At 49.0% G+C, this 19303-nt stretch overlaps 1 protein-coding gene across 4 annotated transcripts in view; it reads right to left on the reverse strand.

Moving 5' to 3' along the window:
* DAG1 (dystroglycan 1) overlaps positions 1-17881 on the reverse strand; it is a 51446-nt gene extending 33565 nt beyond the window's left edge. Inside the window, exon 1 of one of the 4 annotated variants that reach the window (XM_069562116.1) lies at positions 17790-17881. The gene's annotated coding sequence lies outside the window, so the exon portion shown is untranslated. Of the gene's footprint in view, positions 1-14965; positions 15472-17789 lie in introns of those variants that run through there. The other 3 variants (XM_069562113.1, XM_069562114.1, XM_069562115.1) reach the window with 3 other exon arrangements.
* Positions 17882-19303: the final 1422 nt, after the last annotated feature.

Raw genomic sequence — 19303 nt, forward strand, 5'->3', positions numbered from 1 at the left:
CCACACTCTGTGGCCTGATGGCGCAGGTATGGCGAAAGACTATGGAGTCTGGCTGCTCTCTAAGCTCTGACCCCTTGGGCTGTGTGCGCCCTATGTGGAGAAGGGTCAGTGTGGAGGAAGGAGCAAGGACCTGAGAGGGCCCTCTGTGAACCCACCTCGGTGAATCATGTTGGTTTTTAAAGTTATGACTCTTGTTTCGCATCTATTTATCTATTCACTAACTTTTGGCTGTGCTGGGTCTTCGTCCCTGAGTGCAGGCTTCTCATTTTGGGGACCTCTTGTTGCGGCTCAAGGGCTCCAGCAGGGCTCAGCAGTTAGTTCTGTGGTGCACGGGCTTAGCTGACCCGTGGCATGTGGCATCTTCCCAGACCAGGGATCGAACCCATGTCCCCTGCACTGGCAGGTGGAGTCTTAACCACTGGACCACCAGGGAAATCCCACCAGTGAATCAGACCAGAGAACACACCCAGCCTTTTCCCCTTGCCACACCTGTCACACCCATGCTGGAGAAACTGGTTTGACAAGGACGGCGGAGCCACTGAGAGGTTGAGCTGGCCTGGCCTCTCCTCAGGCCCCACTGTACTGCCACAGAAGTGGCGCTCTAGGTCCCTGCCTATGAGCAAGATATGGAACAAAAGGAAAGCAGAGGCCCAAACCACCTCCGCCTTGCCAGAAGGACCAGAGCTGAGGCCGATCGAGTCTTTAGATCCAACTGCCGATTCAAAGTAAACACAGAGAAGGGCGTGCTGCTCTGCACCCTGGGACACAACTGCTCAATCTGGACTGGGAGAGATCCCACAGGTCTAACTAATGGCCCAGGTTCTACAGCAGATAACTGCCAGGAAACAGGACAGAGTGGGGGAAATGTAGATAAAGAAACTTAAAACATGCCAATTAACAAAACAGGCACAAATTAAACTGCAGTGCCTAAGGACAGACATTTGGGAGAATAAAACCATTTTTTTAAAAAAGTAAGGAAACAGCTACAAAAGGACAGGATGGGGTCACCTTGGAAAGGAAGGGAACGAGCAGGCTGTGGCAGGATTGGGGCGCACTGAGAAGCCTCTGGGGGAACAAATAAAGCTCTCTTCTTGACCTTATAAGCTACTAAGCTCCACTTTTTTTGAAGGGGGTGGTCCTGTTTTCTCCATTTTTGTTTTATTTTTTACACTAGTGAGGTTTTTTCCAAGTCAAAAATATATTAAATAAATAAATAAGATGAAGTAAACATAAAACTGGGCTTCCCTGGGGGCTCAGCTGGTAAAGAATCCACCTGCAATGCCGGAGACCTAGGTTTGATCCCTGGGTTGGGAAGATCCCTTGAAGAAGGGAATGGCCACCCACTACAGTTTTCTGGCCTGGAGAATTCTACGGACTGTATAGTCCATGGGGCCGCAAAGCGTCGGACACAACTGAGTGACTTTCACTTTCAAACATAAAACCAGTCCTGGAAGAGCTTGAGGGCTTTGCGAAGCAGCATTTGCAGAAAGAGAACCGCACCAGGAAGCCTGGAAAAGAGAGGGTGGCCTCACAGGAAATTGGGAGGGGACCTTCTCTAATTCAGGGGTTCGGCCTTGGGAACCACCACCGGCGGATAACTCAAGTCCCACACTCTCCAATAGCTCTGCTGCTTGTTAAGCTGGTATTGCAGCCATAACTGGTTCCCACGGGCAGGGTAAAGGTGGCGTAGTTTTTTTAAACTGGGTGCCCCCAAATCCCAACATGTCTAGTCATTAGTCCCTTCACAGCAGATTTTCCTGACTCCCAGGGCCTGAAGGGTTTTTAACTTGCTCCCTTGGCAAAGCACACCAGCACTGCCTTTCAGGCCCCTCAACTTAGGGCAAGCCCAACCTCACAGCCTCTGTTTCTGTTCAGCTGGCTCTACCTATGCAGCCAGAACTCTGTCACCTCAGGACTGGCCAAAGTCATACTCGTCTCCCACCCCTGCCACTAGCTGACCTGGCCCATGGTGGCCTCCAGTCCCCACCCCTCACCATCCCCAGACAGTAACCCCTTGCACCCCTGCCTCCTACCTCCTCCGCTGACTTGGGGATTAACAACACAAACAGAGCAAGGTTCCTCCACACACTGGGAGTGATCCTCTCCCTCCCGACCTCTTTCTAAGGCTCACATTCCCTAATTCCCCTCCCATCTCCTCTTGCAGCTTCCCCAATTATCCCCAAAGCCCCCCCACACACACACGCACTCTCTCATCCAAATCGGCACCAAACCAAAATGGCTCCCCACAGTCACCTCTGCCACCTGAAACTCCACCTCGAAGGCCCCGCCAGAATCACACTAAGGTATGGCGTCAGGGCCAGGGAAGAGCCCCACAGGCCACAGACACGGCAGGGTGCACCTGAATGTCAGCCTGGCTTTGAAAATAACCCATCACTGCCTGCCTGCTCCGTAAGCTCCTCTCCCCCATCCCTCACATCACACACCTTAAACTATATATACAAAATACAAACGACCTTAATCCAGTCACCCACCATCTCTTGACAGTTTTAATACTTCTGTGCTTCAGACAACCTAAATGAGCAGCCTAGCGAAGGAATGTGGACATCACTATGAACACCTCTGGGCATCCTGCTTTCTCCACCCCAGATCCAAATCTGAAAGCAAACTACCAAGGCCAACAACCCCCCCACAACAATAAGGAGTCTGCAGTGCCTGCAACAGAAATGGACCACCTCCACAGCAGGGTTTTCTTCTCTCGTCCTGAGCATCAGCTCCTCACAGTGGCCTCCTCTGTGAGGCCCTGCCCTGACCCAGAGCTACTCTCAGGCTGGGAGAAGCCCTGGGCTCTACTTCCTTTCAGAGGATCTAGTGGCCATTTAGAGATTTTCTGCTCCCCTCTGGGGGGTATCATGTCATTTTCTTATCTGATAACAGCCAACAGCTTTATACTCAACGCCTCTAAAACAAAGGTCAGAGACCAAATGTCTTCACTATCTGGAAATCACCTGGAGCCTTCTCCAGTAGGAACCCACAGGCAGCTCCCTCTGGACACAGAATCATAAAGCCTGGTGCTTTCATTATCCCGAGGCTGGAACCCAATTTTTGTCTTTAGGATAATTATCCTCCACTCAGAAATCAGGCAACAGTGCCTGTACGCTTATCTTCCTTATACTCAGCGGCTCTAAGCTCGGTTTGTCCCTCAGGGGGTCAAGGAAGTCCCAGACACTTCAGGTTTCTAGGGAGGATGCTGACTTTACAGAGTAAGGTTCTGACATTCTGGACTAAATTCATCCTACTAAATACCAGACCACCCGACCTGCCTCTTGAGAGATCTGTATGCAGGCCAGGAAGCAACAGTTAGAAGTGGACATGGAACAACAGACTGGTTCCAAATTGGAAAAGGAGTACGTCAAGGCTGTATATTGTCACCCTACTTATTTAACTTATATGCAGAGTACATCATGAGAAACACTGGACTGGAAGAAACACAAGCTGGGATCAAGATTGCCGGGAGAAATATCAATAACCTCAGATATGCAGGTGACACCACCCTTATGGAAGAAAGTGAAGAGGAACTCAAAAGCCTCTTGATGAAAGTGAAAGAGGAGAGTGAAAAAGTTGGCTTAAAGCTCAACATTCAGAAAACGAAGATCATGGCATCCAATCCCATCACTCCATGGGAAATAGATGGAGAAACAGTGGAAACAGTGTCAGACTTTATTTTTTTGGGCTCCAAAATCACTGCAGATGGTGATTGCAGCCATGAAATTAAAAGACGCTTACCCCTTGGAAGAAAAGTTATGAGCAACCTAGATAGCATATTCAAAACCAGAGACATTACTTTGCCGACTAAGGTCCATCTAGTCAAGGCTATGGTTTTTCCTGTGGTCATGTATGGATGTGAGAGTTGGACTGTGAAGAAGGCTGAGCGCCGAAGAATTGATGCTTTGAACTGTGGTCTTGGAGAAGACTCTTCAGAGTCCCTTGGACTGTAAGGAGATCCAACCAGTCCATTCTGAAGGAAATCAGCCCTGGGATTTCTTTGGAAGGAATGATGCTAAAGCTGAAACTCCAGTACTTTGGCCACCTCATGGGAAGAGTTGACTCACTGGAAAAGACTTTGATGCTGGGAGGGATTGGGGGCAGGAGGAGAAGGGGACGACCGAGGATGAGATGGCTGGATGACATCACTGACTCGATGGACGTGAGTCTGAGTGAACTCCGGGAGTTGGTGATGGACAGGGAGGCCTGGCGTGCTGCGATTCATGGGGTCACAAAAAGTCAGACACGACTGAGCAACTGAACTGAACTGAAATAACAAATTTTAAGTCTTAAAATTCCTGTTCTAAAGAGTTCCAGCCCTACAGCTCAGCTGGACTGTATGTTCCAGGTACAGAAACTACTGCTGCCTAACATTCAACCAGGCACGCCCACTGGCTCCAAGTCTCTTAAAATGCATCTGCTAGCTGAAAAGTCAGTTTTATAAGTCCCCTAGTCAAGAAGTCATATGGTCACATGGGGAAAAAATAAGTATATGTTAAAAAAAAAAATAAGCATACGTAGCCCTTTGAAAACCAAGGGCGTTTCAAACCAGGCATGCAGTGCAGTTGAATATTCAGAGAGAGATAAATATACAAAAAAAAAAGGAAACCAAGCACTTCTTGTCAATCAATTCATATGACAACCTTGCCAGGCTGAGTTCCTTCTACTGCCCTAGTGAGGCTCGGGCAAAGAAGCTGGGCACGTCGAAGAATCGCCAAAGGAACTCCTTACAAACAATGCTATCTAGCAGCCAAAATCCTTGATCCTCAAACTATTTTTGTCTTTTATTCATCTCGCTGGGGCCAGTCCCTCCTGGATCAGCCACCCTAAGAGAGACACCACAGCGCTCAAAGCTCCACAGGTGAGCGAGCAGTCAAGCCAGTGCTGCTTTTTGGGAAGCACAGATGGGAGAATCCCATGGACAGAGGAGCCTGGACACAGAAGTCCACAGGGTTGCAAAGAGTTAGACATCACTGAAGTGACTCAGCACGATGGGCTCACAGTCTAAGGCTTTTTAAAAAAATATATAAGATACTACTTGGTACACATAAAATATAATTTTAAAAAATAAGACACTACTTGGTACACATAAAATATAATCTATTACATATGTAAAATGAAACACAATTTTTAAAAAGCCTGAATCAATCACTTAGCCTAAGAAATATGTCCAGCCTGTATTAAATATTGGGCTTCCCTGGTGGCTCAAATGGTAACCAATCCGCCTGCAATGGAGGAGACCCAGGTTAGATCCCTGAGTTGGGAAGATCCCCTGGAAAAGGGAAGGGAAACTCACTTAATACTCTGCCTGGAAAACTTCATAGACAGAGCAGCCTGTCGGGCTACAGTCCAAGGGGTTGCAAAGAGTCAAGATGCAACTGAGCAACTAACACTTTTTTTTTTAAATTATTAAATACTGGACTCTCAAGTTTACACCAGAAAAAGTACAAGTGTAAGAATAACAGGTACCAATTATGGAGAGGTGTAGGACTCACTACCGGAAAGTTTTACTTTCTCTTCAGCAGCCTATGGGGACGAGATTCTCTCCCAATTTTACTGAGGCAGCGGGGAGAAGGGAGCTCAGGACCTCTGGTATATTCCCTTCTCAGGCTCAGGTTTCTACTGCTGAGGGTACTCAGTGTTTTCACTGTCCAATCTCATCGAACTTGTACCACAGGTCCTTGCTTGTCTTGCTAAAAAGCAAGGGCCTTTAGTGGGTAGACCTCACCTCTTGGGAGGTCACGACTCAAGAGACCATGGCATGACAAGGCACTATCTGAAAAAACAACTCTCCTTTAGAAAACTCAGTATCATTTATAAAAAGAGCTGGCATCTGCAGTGTTATCTCAACACAGCAAGTTTTATTCCTTTATTTGATAAAAACGAGTGCCACTTCCAATCTTAAAATGGAGAAGGAAGCAGATCACTCTGCTCAGGTAGCAGGTTAAAATAGGCTTGAAATTTTTTTTTTAAGAAAAAAAAAAAGTAGGAGGAAGGCAAACATCCAGGGCAATGCAAGTACCAGCTGCTCCTTTCACAAGACACTTCCCAGAAAACAAAGAAACTGTGCATGTTGAAGCATCATGGAAGAATGGATTTTTTTTTTTACTATGATCAAGAACAATTTCAAATCGAGGCATTCGTGGTACAGTGGGTAGCTTAGCTGCCTTCCAAGAACAACTTCCAGGACCGTTCCAAAGTCAACCTACCTGGGTTTTAGAGGAGCAAATTTCTCAGTGGCCTTCCAGGCAATCAATATACACCTCATGTAGAAAAGGCCTTCGCCAGCTCCAGGCAGGCCTGACTGGGCCTTCTCCATCTCCCGTCCACTGCCAGCTCGCTCAACTACCCTTCACAGAACCTGCTAAACAACTGCTGACAACAAACCTGGCTCCTTATCTGAAGCCAACGCCCTCGAAAGAGAGGCAGCCAGTGACCTCTATCTGTTCACTCTCTAAGTCATTAAGGTCTCCCTTAAATCATTAAGTATCGCTTACATTTTTTTTCCAAGGACACACTCGCCTGGGGTCAGGAGAACTACCTGATGGGTAAGGCAGTTTGGTATCAAGAGAGAGCTCCTGTATCCAGAACAAACCTGTTTCTTAAAAGGCTAGGTCTCGGGACTTCCCTGGTGGGCCAGTGGCTTAGATTGCATTCCCAATGCAGGGGGCCTGGGTTCGATCCCTGGTCAGGGAATGTTGATCCCTGGTCTGCATGTCACAACTAAGACCCAGTGCAGCCAGATAAATTTAAAAAAAAAAAAAATTTTTTTTTTTTTAATTTCTCTGGCTTCTCCTATCCCATATTCCAGCATTTCACATCTTCAACGAGGTCTACAGTTGATTAAAGCCAAAATAAGTTTTTCCCAGCTCTACTGAGATACAACTGAAGACCAGAATAAATTTGAAAACCAAGAATCTAAGTCCAGTTTCATTCACAAATAGATTAATCCGAGGCTTCCCAGTGGATTCAGAACACAACAAAGGCCTGGGGCAACTCCCCAGCCTCCTGTGAGCAGGCACTCAGTCACCCTTGGGAGCAGCAGGCCTGCCTCTCCAAATATGGCCTGAGATCTGTCGCAAGAGTGAGCTCAGCCCTGGAAAGGGGTCCACAAGAATGCTGACCAAGACATGACAAAATCAGAGCGCAGCCCCGAGGGCAAGCACAGCATCGGCACCGTGGCTCATAGCACTCCTGAATGGCAGGGCAGCCAGTGAGGAAAGGACGGCTCGGCGGGCTCGTGGCCCCTGCAGCATCCCGTCACCACGGCAGACTGCAGAGCGGCCACGGCGGGCCGGACACTTAGGTGGAGAGCTGTGCACAGCTCACAATGGGCCCCATTCTCCCTGGAATCGCGTGGCAGGAGGGGAGAGGGGAGGCCGGGACATTCCTTCACCCCCTCACATGGAGGGAAAGGGCACAGGCAGCCCAGGGCAGCAGAGGCCTGCAGAAGAAAACAGCCTGAGCAGCCATTTTCCCTTCTAGCTGCACTAGCCAGAAAGGACCCCTCCTGAAGAACCAGAAGGGAGTCCTGAGGTGCCAACTGATTGAGTCATGTGGATTAGGTGGCCTACACAGGTGTCCTCTCTCTGGTCAACAGTGTCCAACCAGAAGGAAAAAAACAAACACACACACACTCAGGCACCCCACGGTCCCCATCAGCCCAGGGCTCGTACTGCAAGAACAATCAACTTTTCCCGCTAAAGATTTCTTCCCAGTGCCCAGGAATCCAGTCACTTTTTAGACTACTTTTAAAACTGGATAAAGCACATGCTCAGACTGGCAAACACAGTGTGTTAAGTCTATACTATTGACCCTTCTGACAAAATATTGTGATCTTTTCCACGTAAGCAGAAACAACAGCTGGGAACAACCCAGAGAAGGAAAGGAGACAGGAATTCTGTTATCTGTGACATTAATGAATTCTATTTTTAGATCTTTAATAAAGAGTTTCTAGTCTCCTCCTAACAAATTTCTCTACTCAGGCAATTCAGTCTTTCCAACATTGCTCAAAAGTCTAAAAATAAAAGACACTTAGTCCAGGATGCTTAACATAACAGGTAGAGCAAAGTTCTCGACACTTCCTCATTTTCCACAAGACCCAGTTCTACTCATCAGGCTAGTCTCCGCTATTCAAAAATCCAGTAAGTGAGTCTCCCTGAGGTCAGGTCAGATTCAATGCAAAGACAATCCACCAGCCCAAGCAGAAGCAGGCACAGGAGATTTACAGCGACGAGAGACGAATGCGTTATGAAAGCATTTCTTGTATAATAAGGGCCCAGAAAATGGATGGTGTATCACGTGCTGATTAAGAGCCAAATAAAAAGAAAATAGTATTTGCAGTTCTATCATTGACTTCATCATTTTCCTTGGCAAAAACCGGCTAAAGAATCAACCCAGCCCAGGAGAACAACTAGGCTAATTAAAAGAGGCATTTCTGAAAGCCAAGGCAGAACTGGTTCACTTCTGCCACAGACAGCCTCGGGAGCCTCCTTAAGTAATCCTTTATCAACCCCTGGAATTCCTGGGGGAAATGTTCCCAGTACAGTGAGAAGTAAAACAGAGACAACTCTAACATTTGCCAAAACAGGCATCTTCCAATTCCACAAATTTGTTTCAATGCATATACATTAACACCAGCTATTAGAAAGGACTCTGTAAGCAGCGCTTCTTATTTGTGGATTCCCATACTCCATATACAAAAACTCAACATCCACAGAAATGAAGAGCAAATGCCAAAACAGACGAAAATGGGCACGGGCCTCTTTTTCCCTGAGTATGACACATCCTTCCAAGGGCTTCACTCGTCCTTAAGCTTCCCTCAACTGGCACACTCCCCTATACTTAGGGTATCCGAGGGCTGTGACTGCCTCAGGAAGAATGAATCTGTGGCTACACATACCCCCAGTGGCAGGGAATATCGAGTCTTGGCCTCCATGCAGCTCTAAAAATTGCACACACATGCAAGTCACAGAAAAGGAGCTAGGGAAAATGTATACAGTGCTTAAAAAATGACATTCAATACAAACCTGCCTTACTTGATGTTATAAATGGGCTCCTTCAAAACTGTAAGTCACACTGCACTTTTTCCAAAAGTTTTATATTTCATATTGTGAAGGTAAGAAAAAGAATCTTAAAAAAAAAAAACCAACTATATACAAAGATGTCAACGGCAATATTATCTACTATAACTAAAGTAAGATTAACAACCATTAAGAATGGAAGACAGGTTAACCATCAGAAATGTTACATTTATAGAACAATGAATACTATAATGCTGGGAGGGCAAAAGCAAGATTAAAAATCAAATTTTAACTCGGTAAAAGTGCTGCCCAAGGGCCATCTCTGGAGGACACCCAGGAATCACAGGATGCCGGCTGCTTCTAGGGAGGGGAAGCAGGGACCGAGTGGACAGATAGAAGGAAAGATTTCTAAAAAAAAAAAAAAAAAAGAAGAAGAAGAAAGATTTCTTTCCCCTGTACAAAAATCCTTTAGAACTTTTTGAGATTAACCATGTGTTAGCATTTACTATTTAAAGAAGGAATAAACTTGGGGAAGACAAGAGATTTTCCCCTTACTTTCGACTTTTATCTTCCATGTTTCTTTTTTTAAATACATGCATTATTTAATACAGCTTTTGCCCCACTACAGTGCTTTAAAATTCCATGATCATTTTGCCAAGTACGTGATTATCCCTCATCTTGCTTTAGCAGCCATCTCCCTTTCTAAGTACCTTTCTTCAGGCTCTAGTGCCAGGCTGCTTTAAAAGCCTTATCTTAAGGGGACTTCCCAGGTGGTCCAGTGGTTAAGACTCCTCATTTCCACTGCAGGGGGTCTAAGATCCCACATCCGGTGCAGCAAGGACAAAAAAAAAAAAAAAAAAGCCTTATCTTCCTGGAGAGCAGAAGCCCTACAGGAATAGAAGGAACCAATATTGGTGAATGTCCACAACCAAGGCAGCATTACATACACCACAACCACTACCTCCAAAGTAAGTGGGGCGTGCCACTCAATCTGCCCACACCACCAGCCACCCTTTATTGCCAAAGGATGACAAAGAAAATGAAATGTCTTCTGTAGAATCAATCTAGGATCAAAAAATTATAAACAGTTTCAAAACCTACAAAATTAATTTTGATGTCTAAAACTCAGACAGGGGTATTTTCAAAAATAATTAGCTCAAGAAGGTATAAATGAGAAGCAAAACCTCAACACTATTAAATGCATCACAGGATGTGTAGGTTAAAGACACTGTTATAAAAATGGTTTTTTATATTCAGCTAATTATTCCCATTAGGATTCTACTTATAAAATATAAATTAAGTCAACATACTGCAAAAGTTCATTCAGATTTACTTCACTCCAGCAGAGAACATAGGACAGTTTCATCACCTTAGACACATTCAGTTCATGATACTGTACCATGGCATGCCATCCATCCTTCCACCCTGGACCCAGAGCAAAGCTAGAAGATGCTTAGCTCTCTCAAACCCAAGGAATGGGAAAATAGGAAACCCTATACACTAGGGCTAAATGAAGCCCTCTGGCTGGTGTAATTTTGTAAACTACTCTAAAATCCTATTTATAGAAATTGCTATCTGAGCAGTATCACTAATGATCAGAGTGAAGAGTGGCGGTCAAAAGGCGAAGCAGGTTATGCAACTCAAGACTACTTTAAATTAGTGCCCAAAGGCATGGGCACACAAAGACCTACTGGGAAATGACCAGATTAATTACCTGCATATTCAAAACCACCAACATCTTATTCCTGGACTGGAGCGTCAACCCAAGAAAAGCAGAGAAAGACAGGGGTTTAGGCAACAAGCACTGGCAAAGGCACAGAAATATTCCTGAACGTGGAGGAGGGAGAAATCCTTGACCAATACACAGAGCACCTATAAGCCCCCACTACCTGTATTCTCACTCAGAGTTCCCCTATGGTTCAATACCCTAGTCCCCCTCCGGGTGCCCTTTCATGTTCACACCAGCATTTCTTAATTCTCTGATACTCTGGAAGCCTCCAGCCTCCAAGCCATTACCCTCTGCAGTGGCTCAAATCTAAACAATATACCCTGGAACCTGGAATATTGAATCATACTTCTCCTTGCTGACCTCCTACACTGGTTAGGGAAAAAACTCTTAAGACAGGACTTCCCTAGTGGTCCAGTGGCTAAGACTCCACTCTCCCAATGCAGGGGGGCCGGGTTCAATCCCTGGTTGGGGAATAGATCTCACATGCCCCCACTAAGACCTGGCAGAGCAAATAAAAATAATAAATAAGTAAAACCTTAAAAAAACCCAAAAAACTCGGAAGACCTCACTCTTATTTTTGCCCACCCACAAAATGAGTCTATCACCACTTGCCATTCAGCTAGACTAGTTATATGCCTCTTATCAAGAAGGCTACGATCAAAAAAAAAAACCAACTTAAAAAGGAAGCATGCGGTAAAGGGGCTCTGACGTCACACCATCATGGGACACCTTTAGTTTGTCTTGCACAGGTCAAATGTGCAAGTCACTGGCAATTCTTTACCTGAAATCCAGTCTAAAGCTGCACTACACCCACTGTGATTCTGAGTATCCAAAAGTATAGATGTTTCCCTCTACCTACCAAGTGGGTCAACAAGTGGTCTCTTTTGTTATGTTTCCCTCTCTTTTGCCCTGTTGCTTGCCTGCCACAGAAACTCAAGCCTTCCCCACTTCACGCAATCTAGGGGCCCTTCTTTTTAATTTTTTTTTTTTTTTGGCCATGACACACACCTTGTGGGATCTCAGCTCCCCGACCAAGGATTGAACCCAGTCCTCCGCAGTGACACACTGGAACACTAAGGAATTCCCTAGGGGCCCTTCTTTATTCAGAGTTTCTCAAGTCCTCATCAGTGCTTGGCTAATGCAGCCTTATATCTTCATCTTTCCACTGTCAACCTCCTGCCTCAGTCTGTGGTAGATCCCTGCTGCTACCAGCAGCATTCAGGTCCCTAACATCTGCTGAACTGGCTCATCTTGAATCTTCTTCATCTCCACTGCCCTGCTGACCACTGTTCTAGTTCAGAGCCACTATCTCCCCAATAGACACAGCAGTAACCAACCTGTCTCTAATCCAGCCCAACCTCAATATTCACACTGGGGGCTCACTTCTGAAAACCCAGAGCTGATCCCATCACAGTTGTGTTTTGAGATCTCCAAGGTTTCCTGTTCTTCCATAACATCAAACTTCTCCATGTGGCCTTCTGACTCCAACTCAACCTTCCAGAACATACAGAAAAACAGCCCAGCCTTCTCCCCCTGGCCCTTTTCCTCTGTTCACTTATTTTTCTTCCACACAACTGTGACCTTCTTGTCACCACTCCTTCACCAATCAAACCACTAACCCTTCTTGAAGGTCTAGCTCAAATGTAGTTCTCCCCTAAGGTCTGCCCTCTCCAGCCTAGGACCCAAGTTCATTGGCTTACTTCAGTACAGTGCCCAGAGCCACCAGCGCAGGGCTCAAGAAGGCTTTGATAAACCCTAGATTTCTGAAAATGGCCCCTCAGAGCATGTTCCTGGAGCTCCATGTGGGATCACTGATCACTTTCTCATATCATCCCAGCATTTTGCCCACCACCAAACACCCGGACTTGGGCTTTGCCAGAGAAGAACCCAACTGAGACCACCATTATTAGTCTGATACAACAAAAACACAGATGGGTATAGCCAAACGTCCAACCAGGGTTCAAATCCTAATTCTGCCACATGACAGCTGTGTGACCTTGGGAACATTCCTTCATCTGTGACTCAGTTTGCTAAGCCACTGGCAAGGACTCTCAGAAGCATTCACAATAGGGCATGTAGAGCAGAAACTCAGAAGGCCCTCGACCGTGCTGGTGTAGATCCATCGCATCACTGATCCAGAGCACAGGAAAGGCTGGAATGACTGTGAGGTTAAAGGACTGAACATGCTCTCATTTGCCTCAACAGGGATGAACACATATCTGTTTACTTCAGGGGTTAATATACCAGCCCTGCCCAAGAAAAATTGCAATGCCCCCAGTTCAAGTGAGAAATAAGGTTTAAGGTTGTTAACAAAAAATGCTACGCCTCTCCTTTTGTAAACAACAACCCCAGTCTAAGTGGCCAGAGGGTCCCTCAAAATTCCACCATATTCAGTGTTCAAGAGACACTAGCAAATTTACAGAAGAGGTGATTTAAAGCCTTGGTCATGTTAAATATTCTGGCCCACACATTCCTGAATAGAGCCTCCTCCCCCATCACAGCCTGGAATTCCCTTTGCTCAAACTTTTCAGCTAGTCTTCTCAGCTGGCTCCTTCACCCTCATCTGTCCCCTAAGGGTTTAACTCAGAGCCCTAGGTCCTTTTCCCATCCTCTCACTGCACTATCTATGTGACCACCAACAAGACCTTTCTAAACATAGGTCTGGACCACACCACTCCACCGAGGAAAACCCTTCCCAGACTCTGCCACCTTGAGTATGAAGTCTGAACTCCTTGGCACAAGAGAAAGGCCAGGGGCCCCCACCTCTCAAGCTGGAGGACTCACAGGTGCTATTTTAGGCACTCACGTACATGTGGTTCCCTGAGTCCAGACCTTGCTGTCCCCCAGCTAATTTTTGCTGGCCCTGCAAGCCTTGGCTCAGGAATTCCCTCTCTCCTCAGGCTCCCAGGAACCATCTGAGCACAGAGTGGGCAGACACTATCAATCATAGGTTCCCCATCCCCCACTGTCCACCATACTGACTTCCGTAAGGGCAGAACCAGGCTCTTTTTTAGGACTGGACCAAAAAAAATTGTTAGGGCTTTTCTGGAAAAGTGTATGGACAAATCTCAATGAACTTTTTGGCCAACCCAATACAGGGGTCCCCTAGACCTCCCACAGAATCTGGTAAGTAGTGAAGTCAAGTATTTGTTATCTCCTTTCACATACCTGCAAGCCTTCAACAGGCTCATCGAACTCCCTCCCCAAATCTCACTGCTCCAAGAAATGGCTCCTCAATCTCCTTTAAGAACGCAGGCCAGGAGCTCTGATTACTTGGCTCCAAAGCCAGCAAAGTTCAATTCAACTTCATATTCAAACTATGCCTCCCATGCTGAATTCTTTTTTTAGAAAAAAGGACATCCCCAAATTATCTCTCTCAACAGCTAAGCATAGAACAACCTGATAAAGTTACAACAACCCATCTACACCAAACTCTCAAACACCTGGTAGCACATTCAACTCTCCATCTGAACTGATGTCCTGTAAACACCACCTCCCTGCACAGAAGTCTGGCTTCCAAGCTTATTTAGGGAAACAGCAGGCCCGGCTCTTAAGTTAGAACTCTAGGCTATAACCGTGCTGTCCCAGGCTGTAGCTCTCACCAAGGCCAAACTTCACGGTCACCATTAAAACTCATTCTGAAGTTCACAAGTCGAAGAGCTTCTCAAATCACAGAGATTAAAATACGCATTTTAAATCAGCAGCTGAGATGGTGTGAAATTAACTTGAAATTTACGGCAGAAGCCTTCTAAACCCAGAGAGCCATTTCTCCGAAGACATTTTCCCAAATATTCCTGCAGGTGAAGACGGTTTTCCAAACACTAAGTGAAAAGGTGAAAAGGTAGTAGCAGGCTTCCAAAGAAGCCCAAGTGTGTCTGTGTGTGAAGGGGTGACCCCAAGCCTCTGAGCTCAGGCTCCGGCGGCTGCGGCGCCCTTCCCCGCCTCCTGAGGGGACTCAACGCCCCAACCTCGGGATCTGACCAAGCCGGGAGGCGCGACCCTCGGTGGAAGCCCGGGAGGCAGTCCGCAGGCCGGCCGCACACGCCCACGGCCGACGCGCAGGCCCCGCGTTCCCGGGAGCGCGGGCCGGGCTGAGGCCTGGCCCATCGCCGCGGCGCGCAGCCCGGGCCCGGACTCTGGACGCCCCCAGCCTGTGCCTGAGGGGCCGAGAGCAAAGGGCGGCTCTACCCGGGCCCCGCCGCCGCCTCACCCGCAAGGACGTCCGCGACCGTGTCCCGGCCCCGGGCCAAACAGCGAGCAGCAGCAGGTGTTCCTCGGGAGGCTCCGCCGGCGACGGAGATGGGGGGCCTGGGCTGGCAGGCTCGGCGGCAGTGCACGGGCGGCGCACTCACCGAGCGCCGCCGGGCGGGCCACGGCAGGTGCTCGCTCCTTCCGGCCGCGACACGCTGCCGCCGCCGCTGCTGCTCCCCGGGGACTCGGCGCGAAGCTCCCGCCGCCGCCACCGCCGCCGAGCCCCAGGAGCGCGAGCGCCGCACCGCAGCCTCCGCGCGAGCACGTACCGGGCGGCGAGAGGGCGCGGAGCGCGAGGGCGGGGCGCGCGACCGAAGCCTAGCAACCCCCTGACACGCGAGTGCCGCAGCCAATCCCGCGGCCAGCTCCGCGCGGCGCCGACCGGCAGTCCCCGCGACGCCCGCTTCTGCCTGCGTCGGCCGCCCCGCAGCGCGCCGCACCCGCGCACAAGCCCCGCCCCCGTCCGCGCCGCGCCGCTCATTGGTTCGCCACGCCCCCGCTCGAAAGGACACGCCCCCATCCTGGAAATCCCGCCCGCGGCCAGCCGGGTCGGTCCCCGGGACACGCCTCGGCCCGTCCGGGTTGCCCGGAGAGCTCAGGACCGGGGTGGGGGAGGGGCTCCCCACCCAACCTCAGGCATTTGGGCGTCTGAGAGACATCCAGCCTCCCCGGGTGGTCAGGCTGGATAACTTGGCCTGGCCGCAACTGGCCACCCATAGACTGCCTTCCGCCTTCCTGATTTCCCTCAAACTCAGATCAGGTTATTTGTAAGCCAAGAAAACAATCAGGAAGCGTCCTCCAGATTGGAACGATGATGGCCCCGTTGCCCAACTCTTATATTGATGGGGAAACTGAGGCGAGGGCCGGAAGAACAGGAAGCCGGCCCCTCTTCGGGGGGCCTAGCCCCCAGCAGGCGGGCGCATCCGGGAAGCGCCTCAGGCCTGACCCTCCTCCATCCTCCTCCTCCTCCTGCCCTGAACACCCGGAATCCGATGCCTCCTCAGCCGCCAGAAATAGCTCTGACCCGCTGGCACTGGTCACTCGCTCGAGGCCCCACATTCTTTCAAGGAGTTGGGTGAATAAAGGGCTGGGAGTTATTGCTGAGGTCTGTCTCCCTTCAAGGAGAGGGTCCTAAAGACTCTCACTCTCCCCAGGGCTTACCTAAACCCACTATCTCAAAGGCCCCAGAGTCCACAGATAAGGGATGACTCTGGGGATGCAACCTGAGGTGGGCTCTGTTCCCCAAACCCTGTTCAGGATGGTTGCATCCCCTTCTGGGCCCGGGGCCAGCCTGGAATTCCAGGCCCGCACTCTTGTCAGCAAACATTCTGAACACAGAACTGGCTGCTGCCTGCCACGGATTCCTCCCAGAGAATCCCAACAGCTTTTGGTCTCCCCTGCTTTCTCCCCCTCGATAGGGAGAACTGGAAGAAACAAATTTCAGAGAGCAAAAAGAAAGCCTTGTCTCCAACACACATACCTGTTTGTGATTCTTTATACTTAAATGCAGAGGCTCCAAGCTTCATTCATTGGAAATGAACTGGAAAAAGAACTGAAAGCCGGGAAAAAGTCCCAAATTCCCTAATCATCCCTTGGATGTTAAGCCTAAAAAATGGATGGCCTCTCAAATCCAGTTTTAAAACTCTGCTGCTTCATAAAGGCTAAAAATGCAGGAATTTATTGGGGTTTATAAACAAAATACATTCTTTCATTCACTCCTTCAGCTTACAGAGTTTCCCACCCACCCACAAAGGCACACCAGACACTGCTTTGCAGCTTGAGATTCTGCTGGGTATTTTAGTGTCTGACTATATAATTACATATGTGTGTGTGTGTGTCTGTGTGTGTGTTAGTCGCTCAGGCATGTCCAACTCTTTGTGACCCCATGGACTGTAGCCTGCCAGGCTCCTCTGTCCTTGGGATTCCCCAGGCAAGAATACTGGAGTGGGTTGCCATTCCCTTCTCCAGGGGATCTTCCTGACCCAGGGATCCAGCCTAGGTCTCCTGTGTTATAGGCAGATCCTTTACCATCTGAGCCGCCAGAGGAGCTCAAAGACTACTAGCTGCTCTTTGGTCCTCACTGACCAGCAATGGACGCTCCTTCTTCATGTTTGGCACTGGTCTTGCTAGATGAGGCACGAGGCTTCTTCAATCTGGCCTCCAGAGTCCCAGCACCGCATCTATGACCAAGCTCCCCAAGAGCTCCAACCAAGAGAAGGTCTTGCTACCTTGGCTAGCTGATGCCAAAAGGTGGGATAGGCCCTTCCTAGTCCTAGGAGGAAAGGAACAACAGCCAGAGTTTGCCTGAAACCCTTACAGCCGAATCCTTCCAGTCCTTGCTTGTCCAGGTTTGGGGCTCATTGGTGATGCTGTGGTCCCAGGCTGGCTCTGATGCTCTTCCCTTCCCCCAGTCCTCCAGCCTTGGCAGATCCTCCCACAAGGCCAGAACAGCTGCAAGCCCTGGGCCTCATTGCTGGCTTTCTTCTTTTTTGCCTGGAGGCGGGGTTCCCCCAACTCCCTATTCCTTCAGGCCCCAAAGGTAGGGGGCCTGGACAGCCAGCCTCTTGGGGCCTAGCCAGCCCCCACTGGAGCCCAACCAGCCCACATGGAGACCACCCCAGAGTAAAGAGGGAGGCCGACAGTCTTCATGGGCTCCTAGGTTGGGCAGGGGCTGTAAAGTCAAGGCCCTGTTACTTCCTGTAGTCCTGAGAGTTGAAGCCTTTCCCCTCCCGGGGCTCTCACAGCTCACCCTAGGGCTCAGCACAGGGTCCCCAGTGACTCACCCTTGGGAGATTATGCTGGAACCCCAGCAGTGCCTAGGCCATCGTAGGTCAGGCCTGGTGTTCACAGCCAGTTGGAAAGCACAGCCAAGAGTGAGGCCCAGGGCACACCCAGGGACAGCTGCCCAAAGGCCCCACCCCACGTGGTATGTGCCCAGAGAGAACTGATCAAGAGACGGAGAATGAGGCCCTTCAGGCGTGACAGTCGGCCCTCAACTCGCCAGGCCGTATAGCCTCCTGTGCATCCTCCACCCTCCAATTAGACCCCCAGTCAGAGGCTTCAGGAAGATTATCAGATTAAGTAAGGTTTGTCTTCTGCACTAGATTATGAGCCCTCAAGGCCAGTTACGTGCATCTGCCTAATCCTAAATCGCAATGATCGCCTAACATCACGCGCATAATAGAGGCTCAAACTTCTGTTTGGCAAGGTAGGAATCAGGGAGTGCTGTCTGCCTCTTTGTTGGCATTTATTCCCCAAAAGTCTAAGTCTTGTACAAGGCCCACGGCAAACGACCCAGTGCTTACTTGGGGCTGATATTATTGAACCGAGGGCTTTGGTTCTAGCTCAAGTGAAATCCAGCAGACACCTATCTGGACCAAACTTTCTTCCGGTCCTAGGCTTCCAGAGCTTTATTATTCTAGCATATTCCCTAGGAACCAAGGGCCAAGGGCCAGTGCCCAGCCTCAGACTTTTCCAGAGAAGAGGGAGGCTGGTATTCCTGATACTCCCCCAAGGCCCCCATGGAGAGGGAAGGGATCAGTGCCTGAGGGTGGAGGCATGATCATACGAATGCTGGGCCTGCAGGTCTGCCAGAGGCTGTGGGCTTGGTGAGCAGGAACAGCCAAATCAGAGCAAGGGAGGGGTCCCTTTTGTCTGGCTTTAACAGAAGGCAGATTGTCCAGCAGCTCTGGCAGAAAGAAAGGGCTGATAAGTTTATCCGGGAGAAACTGCCAGTAGGCGTGTTTGCTGGTCACCACCAGCCTTCCTAGAATGCAATTCCTCCCCTTGTAGGACCTTCTACCACAGCACTTTCACCGGACCCCTTCATACGTGTCTGGCCAGGGCCTTCCCCTAGCCAGCCAGGTAGCTGGCCTTCCGAGAACACGCAGTCCTGTGGGGACAAGAACTCCGTGGAAAGGGTGAGGGTTGGTCGAATGAATGAAAGTCACCTCTCAGGACTTCCCTGGCGGTCCAGTGGTTAAGACTGCCTTCCAAAGCAGGGGATACCACATGCCTCCTGGCCCCAAAAAACAAAGCATAAAACAGAAACAATATTGTAACCAAAAAATATATATATTGTAACAAATTCAATAAAGACTTAAGAAAGAAAAAAAAAAAAAGTCACCTCTCCCCTGGATGGACACATGTCTGTTGCCCTTTCCCTTAGCCACATTCCAGTCCTTTCTGACTCAAGGATAAGATAGTCCCCCAAGGCCAACTCTGGGTGATTATTCTCAAAACGCTGGGCTTGTGGCCTTGAGCACTGGACTAAACACCAGATTAGGTCTCGTCTGGC

This window comes from Ovis canadensis, chromosome 19 (genome assembly GCF_042477335.2).
Source record: "Ovis canadensis isolate MfBH-ARS-UI-01 breed Bighorn chromosome 19, ARS-UI_OviCan_v2, whole genome shotgun sequence".
NCBI classification, from domain to species: Eukaryota; Metazoa; Chordata; class Mammalia; order Artiodactyla; family Bovidae; genus Ovis; species Ovis canadensis.